General features: G+C 45.3%; 1 protein-coding gene across 3 annotated transcripts in view; it reads left to right on the top strand.

Annotated features, from left to right (window-relative positions):
* PAAF1 (proteasomal ATPase associated factor 1) overlaps nt 1-25,049 on the top strand; it is a 577,308-nt gene that overhangs the window by 319,486 nt on the left and 232,773 nt on the right. The gene's annotated exons all lie outside the window — the stretch shown is intronic.

Raw genomic sequence — 25,049 nt, 5'->3', positions numbered from 1 at the left:
TAGCTTATGGCTAAACCCTATCCCATCATGCACTAGGAGAGCTCCCCAGATCTTATTTGCTGCTAAACAAGATTGGGTGCTCTTCTTACTGGCTCTGGCTAAGTAGACTTTTTTCTTAATATATTTTTGTGGGAAATTGTTGTTCTTGGTAGTTTTTTTCTGCAAATAACTTGTGACTTAATTATTTGTTGTCTCCATGTGTTTTCTGTAATTATACTGCTGTTGGCCATTGTTTTTCTTCAGGCCTTTTCTCCCTATCCCAGCTTCTCTTTAAAGAGCCTGTTTTCGTTAAACGGCTCTCTTTTTACCTTTATGTTATCCTTTCAAGGTCAGTTCGTTTAAATTAGAGAACTACCTTCTTGTTTAAAAATTAATAACTATATATTGATTGTTAACTCTTTTTTTCTTGTTGGTCTTGTTTTTGTTGTTACACTGTCTTCCAAGGATTCAAAACCCTCTGGGTTGAGAAAATGTGAGAACTGTGGACATAAAATGTCCCTCTACTGACAGGCATACTGTTTGTGTGTACTGTTTACGAGCTATACATCTCCAGGAGTCCTGCTCAGTCTGTCACTCTTTCAGTCACAGGGCTCTTTTACAGAGAAAGAATAAGTTGATTCTTAGAGGTCTGCTGAAAACCCCCTTCTCAGAAGCAATACAAGAAGGTCTGGGTTCTTCTAAGTCTAACCACTCTCCTTCATCAAAATCTGACAAGTCTGAGAAGAGATTTTCTCTTCCAGTGTTCCGTTGGAGCCTTCAAAAAAGATTTGCAGAGATGTTCATTGTGCATACAGCTGCAGTAATCACAGATGGGTTCTCTGCCATCAGGCGGGTCTTCGGTCTGCCGAATTCAAAAGTCTAGGTCCGGTGTCGGTTGTTGTCGCTTTCTTTCCTGACGTCAGTGCGACAGGGGTATATAAGACACAGCCAACGCCATTTTCTTCAGTCTTTTTTGCTGCGCGGTGCCCGAAGCAGAAGCAGTTCGCAAGTGCCGGTCGGCCAGCTCCTGAATTTACGAAAAATTGGAAACCGAAGTCTTCTTTAAAGCTAAGTACCCCGTTGGGGAAACTTTTCTTGCCTCAGACCGATGTCAGACAAAGTTAACAATTGTATTTCTTGTGGGAAGCAAATACCGCATAAGGATTTCCATTCCCTCTGCATACCTTGTTTAGGCCCAGACCACAACGTCTCGGGCTGTCGCTTTTGCGCTACTTTCAATAAACGCACTATTAAGCGTCGGGCGGAGTTCGCCCAGCACCTTTTTGGTAAAGCCTTTGATTATAAAATGTCATCGGATACTCTGACTACCGTTTTGTCCAAAAAACGCAAGGACAAGGACCGACACGCGAGGTCCGCGGTCTCCACCGACACCACGCCAAAACCGGCTGCACGTGGTCCGGTTCTCAGAGACGCCTATGCAGCCCCTGACTACCAACGACACTTCTTTGGCGGTGTCTTCTGTAACCGAGACCGCTGGTACCTCGGCCCATACCCAGACTACAACCACCGAAGCCACTGTGAGTGTTGAGCCTCCTAATGTGGACAGGTCCACTTCCACCCATGGTGTCTTTAGACCCTCATCTTCCTTTTCCATTAAGGCCTTTACTAAGTCCAAATCAGCCATGCATCCCAAGAGGCCTGTTGCACAGGGCCCATCTCCAGGCCCCATGCCTAAAAAGCAGATGCTAAAAATGGCTGAGGATTTAATTACTCTTATCAGGGGTTCCCAACCCCCTCCAAACAAGAGACCCAGAGTGGAGGAAGATTCTCCCTCTTCTGAACAGGGCTCCATTTCTTCAGAACATTCTGATGTAGAGGAACACTCGTACTCCCCTTTTGAAGATTCTGATGCAGAGCAGTCCATTCCTTCTGTATCTCCCCCAGAGGATTTTTCTTTTGGGGAAACCTTGCACACCTTGAGGGAACACTTCCATTGGGAAGGCCAAGACTTTTCTGATTCCAAGAAAAGACTTAGGGAATTTCTTTTCTTACCTCAACACTGACCTCTGGAGATACCTCCTGTCTTGGACATACTTGATGATGTTTACTCGGAGGCTTGCCTTAATCCGGATTCCCTGCCTCCTGCCCCAGTCAAGCCTGATAGGTACTACAGAGTTCCTAACTTTCACCAATTTCTTTACAAAAGCCATAATGCTGACCCTGAAACCATTTCTCAAGGCCCCAAGGGAATAAAGGCCTCTACTGCTAAGAATCCACTACTTTCCGAAAGAGAGGTCTAGATCCTTAGAAAGGTGGGGAAAAAAGGTATATACCTCTGCCACCCTAGCCATGAGGGCCTTAAATTGTCAGTTCCATATGCTTAAATATCAGCAGTTTATGTTATCACAATTAAGAAATAAAATGTCTCAACCTGAACAACCAGATTTGAAGGAGTTGCAGGATATGATGCATAGTGCAGAACAAGTGGGTAAACACACCTTACAAATGTGGCTATGATGCCTTAGAGGCCTCAAGTAGAGCTGCTGTTACAGGATCAGTCATTCGTAGACATGCCTGGCTTAGGGAACAAATCTTGCCTGATCATGTTAAAGCTAAACTACTAGATGCTCCTTTACAAAAGGATGTACTATTTGGTACTAATGCTGAGGAGATACTACGGAAAATGGAAGAAAAAGCTAAATCTATGCAAACTGTCAAATCTTTTCTACAGATTCAACCACCACGCTTTAGCAGAAATTGGCCTTCTAAAAACTGGTCCTTTCCAGCCACGGACAAGCCCCAAAGAGGTAGATACAGGCGCACAAGGGGCAGAGGACAATCTCAAGGATCATATAGAGGCAGACAATGGCAAACTCCAGCACCAAGAGGTGGCGAAGACAGTGCACAATACAGAAAACAAACCCAATGACTTCCTCCTTTTCATGCCAAGCAAGTCTAAGCTGGCAGCACCCTTGGGAGGAAAGCTGGCATTATTTACAAGAAATTGGCATATTATCACAACAGACAAATGGATCCTGGACATTATAAACAGAGACTACAGATTTCATTTCCGCACTCTTCCAAAAATGAGAGGCATGCCAAACCTGCCACACAATCAAAGGGCAGAGGCACAAATACAAAGCTCATGGACATGAAAGCTATTCAAGAGGTACCTACTCACGAACAAGGTCAAGGTTTTTATTCCAGACTATTTCTGGTACCAAGGAAAGGAACCGACTGGAGACCCATTTTGGTCTTATCCATCCTAAACACATTTCTACTCGTACCAAAATTCAAGATGCTCACATTACAGCAGCTTCATGTCCCAATCAGACAAAGCTGCAGAAGATACCTCAGATTTCTTGCAGGTTCAATCCACTATCAATTCTCTGCATTGCCCTTTGGCTTATCTACTGGGCCCAGAGTATTCACGAAATGCCTGGCGTCAGTAATTGCCTACTGCAGACTTCAAGGGATACAAATTTACCCTTATTTGGACGACTGCCTGATCCAAGCGGACAGCAAGCACATACTTCTGGAACATCTGGCTTATGTAACACGGTTATTGAATTCTCTGGGATACACAGTCAACAAAGAGAAACCCAGGCTAACACCATCTCAGAAAATAACTTTCCTGGGTGCCAACTTGGACACAAACACCCAGATGGCCTATCTCACGCCAGAAAAACAGGGGCAACTAACTCAGTACTTCAAAATATTAGCAAATTGTACCAGGCTCACTGCAAGGAAAATCCTGCAGGCTCTGGGCTTCATGGCATCTTGCATTCTTTTAATCCCATGTGCAAAGTTGCACATGAGGAAACTTCAATGGTACCTAAAAAACCTATGGTCTCAACACAGCCACAGTTTGGAAACAATAATTCCAATAATCCCATGTTTGCAAAAGGAATTTATATGGTGGGCCCAAGCATGTCAAACAAACACAGGTCTCCCATTCTGCAAGCCTCAAGCAAATCAAGTCATCACAACAGACGCCTCAGACTACACCTGGGGGGCGCACATGACAGACAGGTGCATTCAGGGCAAATGGTCCCAAAAGGAAAAGCACCTTCACATCAATCAAAAAGAAATGCTAGCAGTGATAAATGCAATTACAGCTTTCAAGGACCTCCTGCATCCAGGGAATTATTGATAAGAACAGACAACACCACAGTGATGTGGTACATAAACAAACAAGGAGGAACACATTCATACCCCCTGTGCAGACTAGCCATGTCACTTTGGAACTTGGCTCTGGAATGGCAAATCAAACTTCAAGCACAGTACTTGCCAGGTTTGGAAAACACGCTGGCAGACAATCTAAGGAGAATTATGACAGACCCACATGAATGGAAGTTGCATCCTCAAATGTTTACAAAGATAATCCAAGCGTGGGGAAGGCCAGACATAGATCTCTTCGCCTCCCACAGGAATCATCAATTGGAAAAGTTCTGTTCAAGGACCTTTCATCCAAAGGCCTGGAGAGTGGACGCCCTTTCAGTTGGGCAGCATGGACAGTTTACGCTTTCCCACCTTTGCCTCTTCTAACCAAGGTGCTCTTGAAAGCAAGAGCAGACAGACCGAAGATGATACTGATTGCTCCAGACTGGCCAAGACAACACTGGTACCCACTCCTGAGGAGCCTAACACATTCTCCTCCCTGGTCCCTACCTCTAATGCCTCTTCTACTGACTCAGCACAGCTACAAAACTCTTCACAGTCAGCTGAAAACACTCAATCTCTCTGCATGGAAAATTCCTTAACACCGCAACAGACCCTACTCTCCAAGGAGGTGCAGGATGTCATTTTGGAGGCCAGAAGGCCGTCTACTAGAAAGGCTTACTCCGCAAAATGGAAACGGTTTTGCTCTTGGAATGAGAAAAAAGGCCAGGATCCTAGAAAACTGAATTTGCCTCAGATATTACAGTATCTAGCTGAGCTGTTGAACAGTGGACTTTCTTTTTCCTCCATAAAAATTCATGCCTCAGCCATTTCTGCAGAATTCAACACTGATCCACCCTTATTCTCTCACCCACTCTTAAGGCAGTTCCTCAGAGGGGCTAAGAATATAAGACCTCCAAGGAAACAACCAATACCAGCCTGGGATCTTAATTACATTCTAGAAAAATTAACATTGCCTCCCTTTGAGCCAGCTGCCTCAACAGATTTGCAATATTTGTCCTGGAAAACAGCTTTCCTTCTGGCCATTACCTCAGCTCGTAGGGTTTCGGAACTACAAGCCCTCATGGCTGTGCAGCCCTTTCTCATCTTCCATCAGGACAGGGTTTCCCTTCGAACCAACCCGTCATTTATGCCTAAAGTGGTATCCAGGGTAGCTTTAAATCAAGCCATACACTTGCCTACCTTTTACCCCAATCCTCAAAATAAAGGGGAAAGGCTGCTACACTCCTTAGACATCCATAGATAGCTATGTTATTATTTGGACAGAACGAAGCCTTTCAGGAAATCAGAACAGCTTTTTGTGTCCTATGCTGTAGGAGCTCAAGGGAAGCCAGTTACCAAACAGACAATTTCAAAATGGATAGGCCACTGCATACGGTTTTGTTACTCCTTTCATGGAAAATCTGTCCCTACAGGCATCAGATCCCACTCCACCAGGGCCACAGCTACCTCTACAGCCTTCCTCAGAGGAGTTCCTACCAAAGATATTTTGGAGGCAGCCACTTGGAGTTCTGTGCATACCTTCACCAAACACTACCACCTGCCTTTATACTCCAAGACTAGAGCAGGCTTTGCCACTGCTGTGTTGCAGGGCATTCTGGCTCATCCCAGTTCCACCTAGTGCCTACCACCCTGTGCGTAGCTTTGGGATTCTACCCATCTGTGATTACTGCAGCTGTATGCACGATGAACATAGTACAGTTTTGTACCTACCATAAATGTAGATGTTCAAGTGCTAATACAGCTGCAGTACAGGTTTCCCTCCCTCCTTCCCCTCTTGGTAAAGGCCTAGGGGCTATCCCTCCTCATACAACCTGATTGGGTTATCCTCCTATGGTGTATTTGCTTGCAACTACTGATTTTTGATTATATTGCATTGCATGAATATATATATATATATATATATATATATATATATATAACTTATGTATTGCCTTCCTTCTGGGGGCACCTGACATCTGGGGCAAGAAAGACTGAAGAAAATGGCGTTGGCTGTGTCTTATATACCCCTGTCGCACTGACGCCAGAAAGCGACAACAACTGACGCCGGACCTAGACTTTGGAATTCGGCCGACCGAGGACCCGCCTGATGGCAGAGAACCCATCTGTGATTACTGCAGCTGTATTAGCAGTCGAACATCTACATTTATGGTAGGTACAAAACTGTACTTTTCCTCTCTGGTTCCAAAAGCTGTCAGATCTGAGAGGCCTACTTCCCCAGATCCATCAGTTTCAGTGCTGGTGGAATTTCAGATGTTCATCGTGTTTCATTGTTGCAGTCATGATTGTAGGGATGTTCATCGCGCATACAGCTGCAGTAATGACAGATGGGGTTTTCAGCCGTCAGGCGGTCCCTCGGTCGGCCGAATTCCAAAGTCTTGGTCCGGCGTCGGTTGTTGTCGCTTACTCTTCTGACGTCAGGAAGGCCAGAGTGTATAAGACACAGCCGACGCCATGTTCTTCAGTCTTTTTTGCTGCGCGGTGCCCGAGGCAGAAGCAGTTCGCAAGTGCCGGTCGGCCAGCTCCTGAATTACGAAAATATTTGGAACCGAAGTCTTCATTAAAGCTAAGTACCCCGTTGGGGAATCTTTTCTTGCCTCAGACCGATGTCAGAAAAAGTTAATAATTGTATTTCTTGTTGGAAGCAAATACCGCATAAGGATTTCCATTCCCTTTGCATACCTTGTTTGGGCCCAGACCACGACGTCTCGGGCTGTCACTTTTGTGCTACCTTCAATAAACGCACTATCAAGCGTCGGGCGGAGTTCGCCCAACACTTTTTTGGTAAAGCTTTTGACTATAAAATGTCGTCGGACACTCCGACTACCATTTTATCCAAAAAAACGCAAGGAAAAGGACCGACATGGGAGGCCCGCGGTCTCCACCGACACCACGCCGAAACAGGCTCCACGTGGTCCGGTTCTCAGTGAGACGCCTTTGCAGTCCCTGACTACCGACACTCCTTGGCGGTGTCTTCTGTACCAGACCGCTGGGTCATCGGCCCTTTCCCAGACTACAACCGAAGCTCCAGCTTATGCCGAGCCTACTAATGTGGACAGATCTACATCCACTCATGGTGTATTTAGGCCTTCATCCTCTTTTTCTATTAAGGCCTTTACCAAATCCAAAGCAGCCAGGCATCACACTAGGCCTGCTGCACAAGGCCCATCTCCTGGACCCATGCTTAAGAAACAGATGCTTAAAATGGCTGAGGATCTAATAACTCTTATCAGAGGTTCTCAGCCCCCTCCTGACAAGAGACCCATTGTGGAGGAAGAATCCCCCTCTTCTGATCAGGGATCCATTTTATCAGAGCATTCTGATGCTGAGGAACACTCTTATTCCCCTTTTGAGGATTCGGATGCAGAGCAGTCTATTCCGTCTGTATCCCCCCCTGAGGATTTTTCTTTTGGGGAAACCTTGCACACCTTGAAGGAACACTTCCATTGGGAAGGCCAAGACTTTTCAGACTCCAAGAAAAGACTTAGGGAATTTCTTTGGTTACCTCAGCACAGACCTCTGGCTATTCCCCCTGTTTTGGAGGTACTGGATGATGTCTATTCGGAGGCTTGTTTTAATCCTGATTCACTGCCTCCTGCACCAGTTAAGCCTGATAGATATTAGAGTGCCCAGTTCTCACCAATTTCTCTACAAAGGCCATAATGCTGACCCTGAAACCATTTCACAAGGCCCTAAGGGAATAAAGGCCTCCACTACCAAGAATCCATTACCTGCAGAAAGGGAATCTAGATCCCTAGAAAGGTGGGGTAAGAAGGTTTATACCTCGGCCACCCTAGCCATGAGGGCCTTAAACTGCCAGTTTCATATGATTAAATACCAACAGTTCCTGTTATCACAATTAAAAAAACAAAATGTCTCAACCTGAACAACCAGATTTAAAAGAGTTACAGGATATGATGCATAGTGCTGAACAAGTGGGTAAACACACTTTACAATGTGGTTATGATGCCTTAGAGGCCTCCAGTAGAGCGGCTGCTACAGGATCAGTCATTCGCGGACATGCCTGGCTTAGAGAACAAAATCTGCCTGATCATGTGAAAGCAAAACTTCTTGATGCACCTTTACAAAAGGATGTTCTTTTTGGTACTAATGCTGAGGATATATTACGAAAAATGGAAGAGAAAGCCAAATCTATGCAAACTGTCAAAGCTTTCTTACAAGTCCAGCCACCACGATTTAGCAGGAATTGGCCATCAAAAAACTGGTCCTTTCCAGCCACTGACAAGCCCCAAAGAGGCAGATACAGACGCGGAAGGGGCAGAGGGCAATCACAAGTGTCATATAGAGGCAGACAATGGCAATCTCCAGCACCAAGAGGTGGTGAAGACAGTGCACAACAATACAGGAAGCAAACTCAATGACTCCTTCATTTCCATGCCAAGCAAGTCTCAACTGGCAGCACCTTTGGGAGGGAAACTAACATTATTTGCAAGCAATTGGCATATTGTCACAACAGACAAATGGATACTGGACATTATAAACAGAGGCTACAAATTTCAATTTCACACTTCCAAAAATGAGAGGCATGCCAAACCTACCACAAAATCAAAGGGTAGAGGCACAACTGCAAATTTCAAAGCTCCTAAACATGAGGGCTATACAAAAGGTACCTACGCACCAACAAGGTCAAGGTTTTTATTCAAGACTTTTCCTGGTACCAAGAAAAGGAAACAACTGGAGACCCATTCTGGACTTATCCATCCTAAACACATTTCTACTGCACAAAATTCAAGATGCTCACATTACAGCAACTTCTTCCCATGCTGGGCAAGGAGTTTTGGCTGGTAACATTGGACCTCAAGGAGGCATACCTGCATGTCCCAATCAGACAAAGCTGCAGAAGATACCTCAGATTTCTTGCAGGTTCAATCCACTGTCAATTCTCTGCATTGCCCTTTGGCTTATCTACTGCCCCCAGAGTATTCACCAAGTGCCTGGCATCAGTGATTGCCTATTGCAGACTTCAAGGGATACAAATTTACCCTTATCTGGACGACTGCCTGATCCAAGCGGACAGCAAACATATACTACTGGAACATCTGGCATATGTGACACGGTTACTGCTTTCTCTGGGATACACCATCAACAAGGAGAAATCAAAGCTAACACCTTCTCAGAAAATAACCTTCCTGGGTGCCAGCTTGGACACAAACACCCAGATGGCATACCTTATGCCAGAAAAACAAGGGCAATTATCTCAGTACTTCAAAATACTAGCAAAAAGTACCAGGCTTACTGCAAGGAAAATCCTGCAGGCTCTGGGATTCATGGCATCTTGCATTCTTCTAATCCCGTATGCAAAGCTGCATATGAGGAAACTTCAATGGTACCTAAAAAATCTATGGTCTCAACAGTCACAGCTTGGAAGCAATCATTCCAATAATTCCCTGTCTACAAAAGGAATTCCTATGGTGGGCCCAAGCATGTCAAGTAAACACAGGCCTCCCATTCTGCAAGCCTCAAGCAAAACAAGTCATAACCACAGACGCCTCAGATTACGCCTGGGGGGCGCACATGAAGGACAGGTGCATTCAGGGCAGATGGTCCCAAAAGGAAAAGCACCTACACATCAATCAAAAAGGAATGCTGGCAGTAATAAATGCAATTACAGCTTTCAAGGACTTCCTGCATCCAGGACAATTGCTCATAAGAACAGACAACACCACAGTAATGTGGTACATAAACAAACAAGGAGGAACTCGCTCATACCCCTTGTGCAGACTAGCCATGACTCTTTGGAACTTGGCTCTAGAAAGACAAATCGAACTTCAAGCACAGTACTTGCCAGGGATGGAAAACACACTGGCAGACACTCTGAGCAGAAATATGACAGATCCACACGAATGGAAGCTACATCCACAGGTGTTTACGGAGATAGTCCAAGCGTGGGGGAGGCCAGATATAGATCTTTTTGCCTCCCACAGAAACCATCAATTGAAAAGGTTTTGTTCAAGGACCTTCCATCCAAAGGCCTGGAAAGTGGACGCCCTTTCATTCAGTTGGACAACGTGGACAGTTTATGCATTCCCACCTCTGCCTCTTCTGCCCAAGGTACTTTTGAAAGCAAGAACAGACAAACCGAGGATGATACTGATTGCTCCAGACTGGCCAAGGCAACACTGGTATCCACTCCTGAGGAGCCTAACACATACTCCTCCCTGGTCCCTGCCTCTAATACCTCTCCTGCTGACGCAGAACAACTACAAAACCCTTCACAGCCAGCTGAAAACACTCAACCTCACTGCATGGAAAATTCCTTAACACCACATCAAACTCTACTCTCCAAGGAGGTGCAGGATGTCATTTTGGAGGCCAGAAGACCATCTACTAGAAAAGCTTACTCCACAAAATGGAAGCGGTTTTGCTGTTGGAATGAGAAAAGAGGACAGGACCCTAGAAAATTGAACTTGCCTCAGGTTTTACAGTACCTAGCTGAACTACTGAGCAGTGGACTTTCATTTTCTTCAATCAAAATACACGCCTCAGCCATTTCTGCAGAATTCAACACGGATCCTCCTTTATTCTCACATCCACTCTTACGGCAGTTCCTCAGAGGGGCTAAGAATACAAGACCTCCAAGGAAACAACCAATACCAGTCTGGGACCTTAATTACATACTAGAAAAATTAACATTGCCTCCCTTTGAACCTGCTGCTTCAACAGATCTACAGTATTTGTCCTGGAAAACAGCTTTCCTTCTGGCCATCACTTCAGCTCGTAGGGTTTCTGAACCACAGGCCCTCATGGTGGTGCAGCCCTTCCTCATCTTCCATCAGGATAGGGTTTCCCTTCGTACCAACCCATCTTTTATGCCTAAAGTGGTATCTAGGGTAGTCTTAAACCAAGCCATACACCTTCCTACCTTTTATCCTAACCCTCAAAACAAAGGGGAAAGGCTGCTTCACTCTTTAGACATCCATAGGCAGCTACGTTACTATTTGGACAGAACAAAGTCCTTAAGGAAATCAGACCAACTTTTTGTGTCCTATGCCGTAGGGGCTCCAGGGAAACCAGTTACCAAACAGACCATTTCCAAGTGGATTGGCCACTGCATACGTTTTGTTACTCCTATCATGGGAAACCTGTCCCTACTGGTATCAGATCTCACTCCACCAGGGCCACAGCCACCTCTACAGCCTTCCTCAGAGGTGTGCCTACTAAGGATATCTTGGAGGCAGCCACTTGGAGTTCTGTACATACCTTCACAAAACACTACCATCTGCCCTTATATTCCAGAACAAGAGCAGGCTTTGCCACTGCTGTTTTGCAGGGCATTCTGGCTCAACCCAGTTCCTCATAGTACCTACCACCCTATGCATAGCTTTGGGACTCTACCCATCTGTCATTACTGCAGCTGTATGCACGATGAACGTAGTACAGTTTTGTACCTACCATAAATGTAGATGTTCGAGTGCTAATACAGCTGCAGTACAGGTTTCCTCCCTCCTTCCTCTTGGTAAGGCCATGGGGCCTAAAAACCTCTTCATACCTCCTGACTGGGTTATCCTGCTATGTTTTATTTGCTTGCTTTTGTGGATTAGCTTTATTTATGTATTGCCTTCTTTTTGGGTGGCACCTGACATCTGGGGCAAGAAGGACTGAAGAACATGGCGTCGGCTGTGTCTTATATACTCTGGCCTTCCTGACGTCAGAAGAGTAAGCGACAACAACCGACGCCGGACTAAGACTTTGGAATTCGGCCGACCGAGGGACCGCCTGACGGCTGAAAACCCCATCTGTCATTACTGCAGCTGTATTAGCACTCGAACATCTACATTTATGGTAGGTACAAAACTGTACTTTCTCCCCTGCCGGCAGGCAGCCCTCGGTCGGCCAGAATCCCAAAGTCTGGGTCCGGCGTCGGCTGTTCAACCCTGCTCCCTGACATCAGTGCACCAAGAGTATAAAGCTTACAGCCGACGCCATCTTCTCCAGTCTTTCTTGCCATGCGGTGATAGCAGTTCGCAAGTGCCGGTCGGTTGACTCCTGACGAATTTTTCAATATACTTCGGTCCGAAGACTTTCTTCTCCACTCAAAGCTAAGTACCCCGTTGGGGAAATTTTTTTCTTGCTCCACTCCGATGTCAGAAAAAGTTAATTGTATTTCTTGTAGGAAGCAAATACCTCATAAGGATTTTCATTCTTACTGTATTCCTTGCTTAGGCCCTGACCACGACGTAGCTAGTTGTCGGTTTTGTGCTAGATTAGCAAGAGGGACAGGAGTATTTGGAATCCAAGAAAAGACTGAGGGATTTTCTTCTTCTTCCCCAACATAGACCCCTGGCTATTCCTCCTGTTTTGGATTTTGTGGATGATGCCTTTTCAGAGGCTAACTTAACCCCTGACTCTTTTCCTACTGCTCCTGTTAAGCCTGATAGATATTACAGGGTTCCTGATTCCCATCAGTTTTTATACAAGAACCCTACTGCTGACCCTGAAACCATTTCTCAGGGTCCTAAGGGAGTTAAGGCCGCTTCTGCCAAAAATCCCATTCCTACTGAAAAGGATTCTTGAGCCTTGGAAAGATGGGGAAAAAAGGTGTACACTTCTGCTACTTTGTTCATTAGGGCTTTAAACTGTCAGTTTCATATGCTTAAATATCAGCAATTTCTCTTGTCTGTCTTAAAACAAAAAGTTACTTCCTTTTCTGCCTGTGCAGATAAGGAATTACATGACTTATTGCATGCCACTGAACAGGTTGGGAAGCATGGTTTACACTGTGGATTTGATGCCTTGGAGGCTTCTTGTAGGGCTGCGGCCTCTGGCACAGTCATTAGAAGACATGCATGGCTAAAGGAACAAAATTTACCTGAACAAGTTAAGGCTAAATTATTGGATGCTCCTGTTCAGCATAATGTTTTATTTGGATCTGAAGCTGAAGAGGTGATTAAAAAGATGGAGGATAAGGCAAAATCCATGCAAACAGTTAAAGATTTCTTACAAGTACAGCCTCCTAGATTTAGCAGGAATTGGCCTTCAAAAAACTGGTCCTTTCCCTCTTCAGACAGGCCTCAGAGTGGTAGATATAGACGCTCCAGAGGGAGGCCTCAAACACAAGCTGCTTATAGACCAAAACAGTGGACTGCTTCTACCCCTAGGGGAGGAGAGGACAGGTCACAATCTCAAAGGAAACAAACTCAATGACTCCCTCTGTTGGGCTACAGGAACGTCTTCCTGGAAGCCCCTCTTGGAGGAAAACTCTCTCTTTTTTATCAAAATTGGGCTCAAATAACCCAAGACAAATGGGTTTTGGATGTGATTTTAAGAGGTTACAAATTCCATTTTCATACCTTGCCAAGGCCAGGCGGATGGCCAGACCTTCCAAAACATCAATGGACGGAGGCCTTAAACCAGGTGGAAGCTCTTTTGGTTATGAATGCCATAGAACTGGTTCCTCTTTCAGAGATGGGAAAAGGTTTTTACTCATGGCACTTTCTAGTCCCAAGGAAGCAAAACTCATGGAGACCCATTCTGGATCTGTCGGTCTTGAACACCTTTCTAGAGATTCCAAAATTCAAGATGCTTACTCTACAGCAGTTACTTCCAATGCTGTCCAAAGATGCATGGATGGTGACTTTGGATTTAAAGGAGGCATACTTACACATTCCCATCAGGCAGGATCGCAGAAAATACCTCAGGTTCAAGGCCGGATCGAGGCACTTTCAATTCTCTGCGCTGCCCTTTGGATTGTGTACTGCACCCAGGGTCTTCACCAAATGTCTGGCTCCAGTAGTAGCTTACTGCAGACTCAAGGGAATTCAAATTTACCCTTATCTGGACGATTGTCTAATTCAGGCAGACAGCAAGGATGTCTTACTCCAGCATCTGGACTTTGTACAAAACCTCCTCAAATTCCTGGGATTCTCTGTAAACATAAAAAAGTCAAATTTGACACCATCACAACAGATAACTTTTCTGGGTGCTCTACTAGACACTACAACCCAGATGGCTTTTCTGACATCCGAAAAACAATTACAGCTGGCATCAACTTTCAAAGCCTTGGCAACTCTAACCCATCTATCTGCAAGGAGATTCCTGCAGGCTTTGGGTTACATGGCCTCCTGCATCCTTCTCGTGCCATATGCAAGACTACACATGAGGAAAATACAGTGGTACCTAAAAAGTGTATGGTCTCAGCATTGCCACAGTTTGGACAAACTGATTCCTGTCCTTCCTTGCCTTTAAAAGGAATTTCTTTGGTGGTCCAGGGCATGTGCTGTAAACAAAGGGAAGCCCTTCCGTCTACCTCCTGCCTCTCAAATTCTAACCACGGACGCCTCTGATTATGCTTGGGGAGCCCATTTTCAGGGCAATTGTCTGCAGGGCCTTTGGACAAAGGATCAGATGCACCTGCAACTTAAAGGAAGTGTTAGCCATTCAGAAAGCACTATTGGCCTTCAGGAATCTCATACAACCAGGACAACTATTAATACGGACAGACAACACCACAGTTATGTGGTACATAAACAAGCAAGAGGGATCTCATTCCTACCCCCTTTGCAGACTAGCCATGGTTTTATGGAACACAGCACTAGCTTGCAATCTGGATCTTCAAGCTCAGTTTCTACCAGGGATACAAAACTTACTGGAAGACGGTTTGAGCAGAAACCTTTCGGATCCACACGAGTTGAGGCTGGACACCAAAATATTCAGGATGATAACAGCAGTATGGGGATGTCCTCACATAGATCTCTTTGCATCCCATCTAAATCATCAGCTACAGACTTTTTGCACCAGGACTTTCCACAGAGAAGCTTGGAAAGTGGATGCCCTGTCATTCAGTTGGAGGAACCTCTCGGGATATGCCTTTCCACCTCTACCCCTTCTTCCACGAGTTTTATTGAAGAATAAAACAGGACAAACCCAAGATGATAATCTTGTTGGCTCCGAATTGGCCTCTGCAGTTTTGGTATCCAACTCTAAAATACCTATGCCTGGAGCCCCCGTGGATTTTACATCAGTTTCCGAACCTTCTGTCCCAGCATCAGGGTCGGGTTCAATACTCTCATGTCAGAACTCTCAGCCTGGTGGCCTGGTTAATCCAGGGCCTTTGATTTCTTCTTTCCTACCCAAGCAGGTTATGGATGTCATTTTAGAAGCCAGACGTCCTAGCACTAGAAAATCTTATGCAGGAAAATGGAAAAGATTTTGTTCCTGGATGCAGGCTCAGGATTCTGATCCTCTTCTTCCTAACATTACTTTAATTCTTCTTTACTTGACGGATCTCTTACATAAGGGTCTCTCTTTCTCTTCCATTAAGATTCATGCCTCTGCTATTTCTGCTCATTATAATACAGACCCTCCCATCTTTTCCCACCAGCTCATGAGACAGTTCCTCAGAGGAGCTAAGAACTTAAGACCTCCTAGATCTCCTCCCATTCCTGCTTGGGATCTCAACTATGTTTTGGAAAAACTAACCTTGCCTCCTTTTGAGCCTGCCGCTTCTTCTGACATCAAGTTTTTATCTTGGAAGACAGCTATCCTGTTAGCACTAACCTCTGCCAGGAGAGTTTCAGAGTTACAAGCCCTTATGGCGGTGGAACCTTATATTATTTTTCATCAAGACAGGGTATCTTTGAGGACTAATCCAACCTTCATGCCTAAGGTGGTCTCCAAAGTGGCTTTAAATCAAACTATCCACTTGCCTACCTTTTCCCCCACTCCTCAAAATAAAGGGGAAAGGATCTTACATTCCTTGGATGTACATAGACAGCTACGTTTTTACCTGAACAGAACCATTTCTAAATGGATTGCTCATGGAATCAGATTTTGTTATTCACACCATGGAAAGCAAATCCCAGGGAGCATTCGGACTCATTCCACCAGAGCTGCTGCCACTTCTGCAGCCTTCCTCAGGGGAGTTCCTACCAAGGACGTTTTGGAAGCTGCAACTTGGAGTTCAGTGCATACTTTCTCTAAGCACTACAATTTACCTCTAAGACTAGGGCAGGCTTTGCCTCTGCAGTCTTGCAGGGCCTTTTAGCCGCCCCTTCTTCTTTATGACCACCTCCCTTTCTTTCAGCTTTGGGATTCTATCCTACAGTCATGACTGCAACAGTGAAACACGATGAACATAGTACAGTTGTGTACACTTACCATAAATGTAGATGTTCGAGTGTCGTCACTGTTGCAGTGTGGGTTTCCCTCCCTCCTGTCCCCTCTTATTTTTACTTTTGTGTGGTTCCTTTTTTTCACCCTTCTTCTGAGGTGTATTTGCAAAGGTTATGGGACCATTTTCATTTTGGAACTCCTGACATCTGGGGCAAGAAAAACTGTAGAAGATGGTGTCGGCTGTCAGCTTTATACTCCTGGCGCACGGACGTCAGGGAGCAGGGTTGAACAGCCGATGCATGCCGGACCCAGACTTTGGGATTCTGGCCGACCGAGGGCTGCCTGCTGGCAGGGGAGAACCCTACAGTCATGACTGCAACAGTGAAGACACTCTAACATCTACATTTATGGTAGGTGTACACAACTGTACTTTGTGGAGCCAGCCCCCTGACTTGGAATTGGCATCCCCTACTCTCAGGTCACCTTTGCTTCAGCCTTTCAAATCTCCTACCCCCCCCCCTCAACTCGGTCTTCCAGGAGCCTGTCCAACAATGATGTGCATTGAGTGGTGCAGAGGCTGTTAAAGGACACCGGTGCTCGACAAGTTATCTGATCCAACCCCAAGGGCTTCGGATCTGACCACGTCCTCCCCTTCTGCATCAGTTACTCCTCGATCTGATCTCAGACCTTGAAGCCGGAATGTCCGGAGCTGATTTTGGTGGAACCATCAGAACCAAGTCCTATCGCAGGATCTTCGGATCCGATCATTGCTCCAATGTCCTCTGCTCCAGTGGAACTCGAGGAGTCTAGGAGCTTATGCTCTCCAGCCGGATCCAGGGAGGGGAGTTGGATTGGACAGTTGTCGGATCCGAACTTGCCTTTTGGGGTATCAGCTCAGGTTAGCTCTGCTCCTACTTCAGCCTTGGAGCCGTCCTCCTTTGTTCCGAGCATTCCCTCTGGTTCTTCAGAACCGGGAATTTCCTCGGATCAGGGGCTGGGGGGCTTTCAAGGTGATGAGAGTGGTGACTCCACAGGCAGCTCCGCTGTCATCTCTGGACATTCTTCCCCCAAAGGCACTGTGTCTGCCTCTATACCCTTGCATCCACAAGAACATGGAGATCTTAGGCCTCAGGATGCCCCACAGGGTGCCCCCCACTCTTCTGAAACCTCTCCAGAGTACCCCTCTGAAGAGGTCCCTCAGAAGAGGTTATGCAAAAGGAAGCATTTGGACTCCCCGGAGGAGTCCGTCACTTCAGATACGGACCTCGATGAAGCCGAAAAGTCCCCACGGTCACCTCCTGATGATGTCTCCTTTGGAGACATCTTAGAAATACTTAGAGAGGCAGCTGGAAGTCCTCCAGCCCTTTTGCAGAGGAGTCCGTGTACCTGAAGGCTTTTGGATCTTGCCCTTCCTCCACTTGGGGGTGTCCGCCTTTCAACAAATTTATGGATTTGAGTCTCCAGATTCAGTGGCACCTGTTCCTCGGAGGCCGGATAAGTTCATCTCCTCACCATCAGACAAAAATTTGTTAACTAAGGGAGTCTCCCAGTAGATGCTATAGGGGTGGCGGCAGCCACCAAGAAAGAACTCTGAGACGTCATCTTCTGTCCATCCACAGAACAAGTAGTGTCGCAGAATGGATAGATATGGAAAGTGCATTTTTTTCTTCAGCGACGTTTGCTCTTAGATCGCCAAATTACCTGACTCACTTTACTAGACTACAGAGAGATCTCCTGAAGGTTTATAGGTTCATAGGTAGGTACTAGGCTATTGGCCTGAGGACCTGCGTAAGCCTAGCCAACAAGGTTCCCTGGCTTACGCCACCCAAGGAAGTTATTTTCCTGTTCCCCTGTCGAGCAGAGCCACAGAAGTGATCTCCGGGGTGTATTTCCTATTTCCCATCCACTCATCAAGATTTTTCTTGATGATTGCTAATGAAGAACTTTGCTTGACATAGATGGGTAGCCTGTTCCAGAGTATGGGAAGTCTCTGGGACAGGAATCTATCCCTCCAACATGTCCTGTTTATTGTGGTGACAAGGTTTAGGTCCCTAGAGTGTGTAGCTCAGTGGGATTGGGATTTCTTTAGGTGTAGCATGTCCAACAGCTCTGGGTTTGACATAGCTTTATATGTTAGGCAGAGATCACCTCGGAGAAGGCAATATGCTACGGAGTAAAGATGGAGTTTTTTGAGACGGTCAGTGTAGGGCATCAGTAATCCTCTTTGTGAGGTATGTCTGTGGCCTTTCCAGCTGCAGCAGATGCCTTGTGAGGTACATACCAAAAGGGGCATTGTACTCTATAATGGGTCTAATGAGTGTCGAGTAGAGGGGAGCAATGACCTCTTTTTTCCTGGATGAGAACCCTTTTATGATGAGGTGTGCCACGTAGAAGGACTTCCTGACTCCTGTGGCAATGTGACTATCAAAGAACAGACTACTGTCCACCTGGGTCCCAATGTCTCTTATCACACATTCGGTGTTAAGTAGACTGTTGTCTATGTAGTAGTTCATGGGTACAGAGTTTTTACCAAAGGGGATGACGATGCACTTTTTGGCATTGAGCTTGAGGCCATGGCTGACACCAGGCATCTGTCTCAGCGAGGCCCTTCTGTAGGATTTCCACATCATTTGGGGACTCGACTATGGCTCCTAGTTTGCAGTCATCTGCGAACTTCGTTAAGCCAGGGGCCTTCTGTGTTAGCCTGTATTTCAGAGAAGTAGATACCAAACAGGAGAGGTCCCAGGACTGAACCCTATGGTATTCCACTTGTCACTGGTTTGAGGTCAGATTTGGAGTGTGCAACTTTTTATAGTGTGGGTTCTGTCAGTGAGCCAGTTGGCAACCCATCTTGTGACGTAGGGATATATTTCTAGTTTAGTGAGTTTAGCTATAATTCCAGAATGGGGTATGGTGTCGAAATCCTTGGCGAGGTCAAGATAGGCTTTGTGAAGCACCTTACCCTCATCTACGGCTTTGGTGACTGCCTCAAAGAAGTCAATCAGGTTCAGGAGGCATAATTTGCCTTTCATAAACCCAAACTGGGTGGGATCCAGTGTTTGGAGGTTACCAATGTCTTTGTTTATGAGTTCCATGATGATACGCTCCATGGCCTTGCAGACCAGGCTCGTCAGGCTAATAGGGCGATAGTTCCTGGGATCAGTGGTGGCTCTCCGTTTGTGGAGTGGGATAACTGTTGCTGTGTGCCATTCAGTGGGCACAAAGCCTGACATGAGGGTATGATTGAACATAGTGCTTAGGTGGGGAGCCAGTTCGTTCTGAAGTTCATGTAAAATGCAGCCTGGGTTGTTGTCCTGTTCCATGGATGCTGTGTTTTTGGCTTTAGAGAGTGCAGCTTTTACCTGCGTAGTTGTGATTACAGGGACTCTGCATTCTTCCTGTATAGATATGGGCCCTTTAAGGGGTGAGGGGGGGTAAAGTTAGCACTGAACCTGTCTGCTAGGATGTCAGCAGTATCAGTAGGTTCTGTAAATTTCATGCCGTTGTGCTGTAACTCAGAGCAGATCTGGGTGTTGGCATTGAGATTCTTGACATAGCTATAGAATGCTTTGTGATTGTCCTTAGACTCCATGGCGATTTTGTTTTCATAGCTAGCTTTGGAGGATCTTATAAGGGATCTCAGCTTCTTACTGAGGCTGAACAGGAACTCCTCCACTCATGGGATTTTACTCTCTTTTGCAACAATTTCTTCCTTCCGTTGTACAGTTTGTTTATGGCAGGGGACCACCAGATTGGCTTCCTTTTTTGGAGGATAGCATCTTGGTTCCGTTTGGGATAGCACGATCCATGCACTCGTGTAAGTGCTTATAGAGTGCATTTGTGTAGGATTCAGCAGTCATAACTGTATTGTCCATCTGCATGGGTGTCATGAAGTTCACCACTTTTGTCTTAAGAAGCATGAAGTTGGCTTTGGAGAATTTTTTTACCGTGGTTTCCTTAATGGGGGGCTGGGGGCGGGATGTCTATATCAAGGGTGATTAACTTATGGTTGGATCGGACCAACGAGGAATTGACTTCAGGTGTGGAACACCGGTCACTCATGTTGGTAATGACTAGGTCTAGGATTTTGTTGCCACTTGTGGGGATGTGAATAAGTTGATCCAGGGCATTGGAGTTTATGAATTCCAGAAAGCGTTGTGCGAAGGAGTTGGTACAAGAGTAGTTATAGCCTGGTAATGCAGGGGTGCTCTCTGGAGTCTTGAACCATGTCTCAGTCACTGCACATATATCGATGTTCTCCATTTTAAGGAGTGCCTCGAGGGAGTGCATTTTGAGATTTAGACTTCTAGCATTGAGTAGCATTACCCTCAGTTTTCGCTTCCCTGTTCCTGTTACGATGGTGAATTTGTCATTTGAACTTTGCCTAAAAAAGGCACTATAGGGGTGACAAGAGCCTTAGCCAGTATTCGGAATCCCAGGGGTGACAGTTGCAGGCCATCTCTGGCAAAGCATCGTAGTCTGTCAACCATGTCATCCCAGGCAGACAGATACTGGATTCGCTTAGAATGACACCAGAAGCTTAGCCAGTTGTTGAAGTCAATCATTTTGTCCTTGTACTGCGGTATCATTCTGGGCGATGGCAGGATGCTACTCAGATTGAGGCATGGAAGCAGGTGCCTGTTGGGGACAAATCCCTTTTTCTTTTGGAAGGGGTAAGCTGGCTTCCCCTAATAAGCATGTTAAGGTCTTCCGTTCGCTTTGGTTGCTGTTGCTCCAGGACTGATGTCAGGTCATCAGTGGTATAAAATCAGGTAGCCGACGCCATTACTTCAGTCTTTCTTGCCAAGAAGTTTGCACGAGTGCCGGTCCACCTCTAGGAGATATACCCTCCAAGGTTCAGTAGCTGAAGGGGAGTCAGAGAAAGTTTCCTCTCAGCTCTCTACCTTAAACTCAGTGGTCAACTCCTCCATGAGAGATGAGACTGATCTCTTATGCAGCGGATGGAGTGAGCAGATCAGTGTGTTCAGGAATTTCCTTAAGGAGACATTCCTGGATGCGCTTGTGTGACTTTGCAGAGCCCTTTAATTCTTCTTCTTTTGTGACTGCCCCATTCGATGGCTCATCTCTGTTCGGGCCTAAAGTTAAGGACACACTAACCAGGTGTGAACAAGACAGAAAGACTCTCTCTGCCATAGGAGTCCGCTTGTCCTTACCTACCAGACCTTATCCCAGAGGTCAAAAAGGATATGGGAAAATGTGGATGTTCTTCGTGTTTCACTGTTGCAGTCATCACACTTGGGTAATCCTGCCAGGGGTAGCCCTCAGTTGGCCCAAATACCTGAGGCTTAGTATTTCTGCTTTGGTTGCTGTCGCTCCAGGATTGACGTCAGGTTATCAGTGGTATAAAATCAGGCAGCCGATGCCATTACATCAGTCTTTCTTACCAAGGAGCACAAAGCAGAAGCAGTTTGCATGAGTGCCGGTCTGCCGCTACCTGAGTTTCTTTTCAGAATTGAAGTTGAAGTCTTCTAAAGCGAAGTACCTTGTTGGGGATGCCTGCTTCTATGGATTCGCAGGCCGCTACCGAGACCCATTCGGAGTCCAGTATGCCGTGAGACTCTTCTTTGGCTAAGAATCCTGCGGGTTCTGTCTGAGTTCTGTAAAAGCAAATCTCATGCTTCACTCTGTGTGAGCATTTTTTTCCCATTAGCTGCATCCAGGCAGGAAATTCCCAAAGTAGCAGATGCGGCTTTGCAGAGTTTTTATTATCACAGCAGAACTGAACAAGGCAGCAGGTGAGCAGGAAAACTTTACTTTTTGTATTAATGTTGTAGCTGGGCTCCCTCAGCCAGCATCGAGCCCTAGGCAGCTGCCTGGGGCTCCCTCAGCCAGCATCGAGCCCTAGGCAGCTGCCTGGGTCATCTAGTGCTGGGTCCAGCCCTGCTGGTTAGTACAAATTTCTTTTGGAATCTAGCTCATAATGTTAACTCTATCCCCACCCATTGTTCATGCCCCATACCCACTGCCAACCCATAGTGATACTGTGTAAAAATTCAGCTAACTAATTCATAAACCGTTCAGCTTATTTACTATCCTTGACTTGTCTAATCTATCCTTAATCTAGTCTTATTTGGTATAATTAAACTGTAATTGTTTTTTATATTTATTTTAAAGATTGTAAAATTATTGATCTTTTCTTCGCGGGCCTCTGCTGAAAATGGACTCCTACCCAGTTGGACTTTCCCAGTAATCAAATGTCAGTAAATAAATAAATTAATTAACTTCAGCTATAGTACACACATCTCAAGTTTTCCTTTTCCTTCAAAATCCCATTCATTTTGAATTTGAGTGTTTGGAAAATAATTTTAGTCTACTACTAATTTATTATATTCTTATATTCTTGTATACTTTCCTGCTGCTATTTCCTCTAGAATGCAATTTATTGTTCTTTGCTTTGACATAAATCTGAATTTCACCTATCTAAAAATGATTCCTGTGTAATAGTTAAATATGTTAGTGTGTCATATCCAAATATAATCACTATAATCTTTTCAGATGGTATACTATGTATCGTAAAATAAGCCACTGTAATATTTTTCTGCCAAATGAAACCTGAAAAGGATATATTGACCAGCCTTTCTACTCATTAAACAAATGACTAATAAGCATATAAAGTGGCTACCTTTTGATGAGCTTTGCAGTGTAGAAAAAAGTAAGCAGGTGTTGTTAGTAACCATTCCTAAGATACAGTAAGTACAGGTATAGACTAAACAAAGGAATCTGGAAGAACTGTTAAAATAAAGTTTCATTTTTGCTTCACAAAACTATTTCAAATCTAAATGTATCTAAACACCTTCTTTTTTTTCTTAAAGTATTAAAAAGCAAAGTTATTGATCCTGGGTTACCATCAGGGCGTTACAGAAAGAAGGGGCTTAAAGACGCATAGGTGCATTGAACTCCAGAATGCCTTAATTTAGAGAAGATGAAAACTATAGGGAATATGTGAGCATGAAAGCCAAGCTAGCATAACATTTATGACCAGGAGAAAAAAAATATATAGGTATTGTTCTCACTAGCTCTGTTTTTGTAAGACTGATCCTGTCTCTGAGAGCTTGGTTCTTTTATATACACTGTTCTTGTTTGGCCTGAAGTGCAGGCCAACACTAAGGGACTTTGGATAACAAAGTTCGTAGATGACTGCAAACTGGGAGCCATTATTGAATCCCCAAATGATGTGGATATTCTACAAAAGGGCCTTACAGAAACAGATGCTTGGTGCCAGAGCCATGGGCTCAAGCTCAGTGCCAAGAAATGTATAGTTATCCCCTTTGGGAAAAACATGTACCCGTGAATTACCACATAGGTGGCAGTACACTAAACACCGAAAATGTGATGAGACCTGGGGACACAGGTGGACAGTGGTCTCACCTTCGATAACCACATCACCACAACAGTCAGGAAATCCTTCTATGTGGCACACCTCATCACTAAGGGCTTTTCATCCAGAAAAAAGGAGGTCATTGTCCCACTGTACTCATCCCTCATTAGACCCAATATAGAATACAACACCCCGTTTGGTATGTACCTCTCAAGTCATCTGCAATAACTGGAAAGGCAGCAGAAATACCTCACTAAAAGAATCACAGGCCTAAAGCAGATGTCCTATGCTGACCATCTAAAAAAACTCCAGCTATACTCTGACACATATTGTGTACTCAGAGGAGATCTCTGCTTAACATACAAGGCCATGTCAAACCCAGAGCTGTTGGACATGCTACACTTAAAGAAATCCCAATCCCTCAGAGCCACACACTCCAGGGATCTAAACCTTGTCATCACAATGAACAAAACATGCTGGAGGGATAGATTCCTGACCCAGAGACTCCCCAGACTCTGGAATAGACTGCCCATACATGTCAAGCAGAGCAGCTTTTGGCTGTCTTCAAAAGGAACCTTGATGATTGGATGGGAGATAGGAAATTTACCCCGGGATCACGTCAGTCACCCTGCTAGACAGGGTTCCAGGGAAGTAAATATTGTGGGAAGAAATAGCCAGGGAATTGTTATGACCCTACGGCAGATAGCCTAGTACTAACCTATGAACCTATGTCTTTACCTTGGATGCATCCGGAGGCGCTGAGCAGGCACCGGCTTCCGAGGAAGTTCTTCGCACTACCGATATTCAACTCAAACTAACGACTTATTTTGCATCTACAGTTCTTTCTAAAACTACCAAGTTTCTAAGGCCCAGGGTATGAACTACGCCTAAAAAAACAACGACCCAAGCTCAGACACCTGCTTCCATGCCTCATTCTCAAATGCTTAAAATGGCGGAAGACCTTATGCTTATTAGGGGAAGCCAGCTTACCCCTTCCAAAAGAAAGAGATTTGTCCCCAGCAGTTTTATCTGACCAGAAGTCCAGTAACTCTGAAGTTTCTGAATATGAAAACATGCAACCCCTATCTGCTTATGAGGAGTCAGATGCAGAGGAATCCATTCCTTCAGCCTCTCCTCCAGAGGAATTTTCATTTGGTGAAACCCTACATACTTTAAGGGAGAATTTCCAGTGGGAATGTCAGGACTATCCTCAGTCCAAAAAGAGACTTGAGGAATTCTTAGATTTACCACAGCACAGACTTTTAGCCATTCCACCTGTCTTGGATGTTGTGGATGATGTCTTTATGGAATCTAATTTGACTCCTGACACCCTTCCTCCTGCTCCCAGGAAACCTGACAGGGATTACAGAGTCCCTGACTCTTAACTTTCTTTTCAAAAATCCTACCGCTGGCCCAGAGGTAATCTCCCAAGGACCTAAAGGAATAAAAGCAACCACAGCTAAGAATCCCACCCCCCTTGGACAGGGATTCCCGAGCTTTAGACAGAGGGAGTAAA

This window comes from Protopterus annectens, chromosome 5.part1, assembly GCF_019279795.1.
Source record: "Protopterus annectens isolate FY-2018-M chromosome 5.part1, PAN1.0, whole genome shotgun sequence".
Classification (NCBI taxonomy): Eukaryota; Metazoa; Chordata; order Ceratodontiformes; family Protopteridae; genus Protopterus; species Protopterus annectens.
This window is presented reverse-complemented; position numbering and strand designations above follow the sequence as displayed.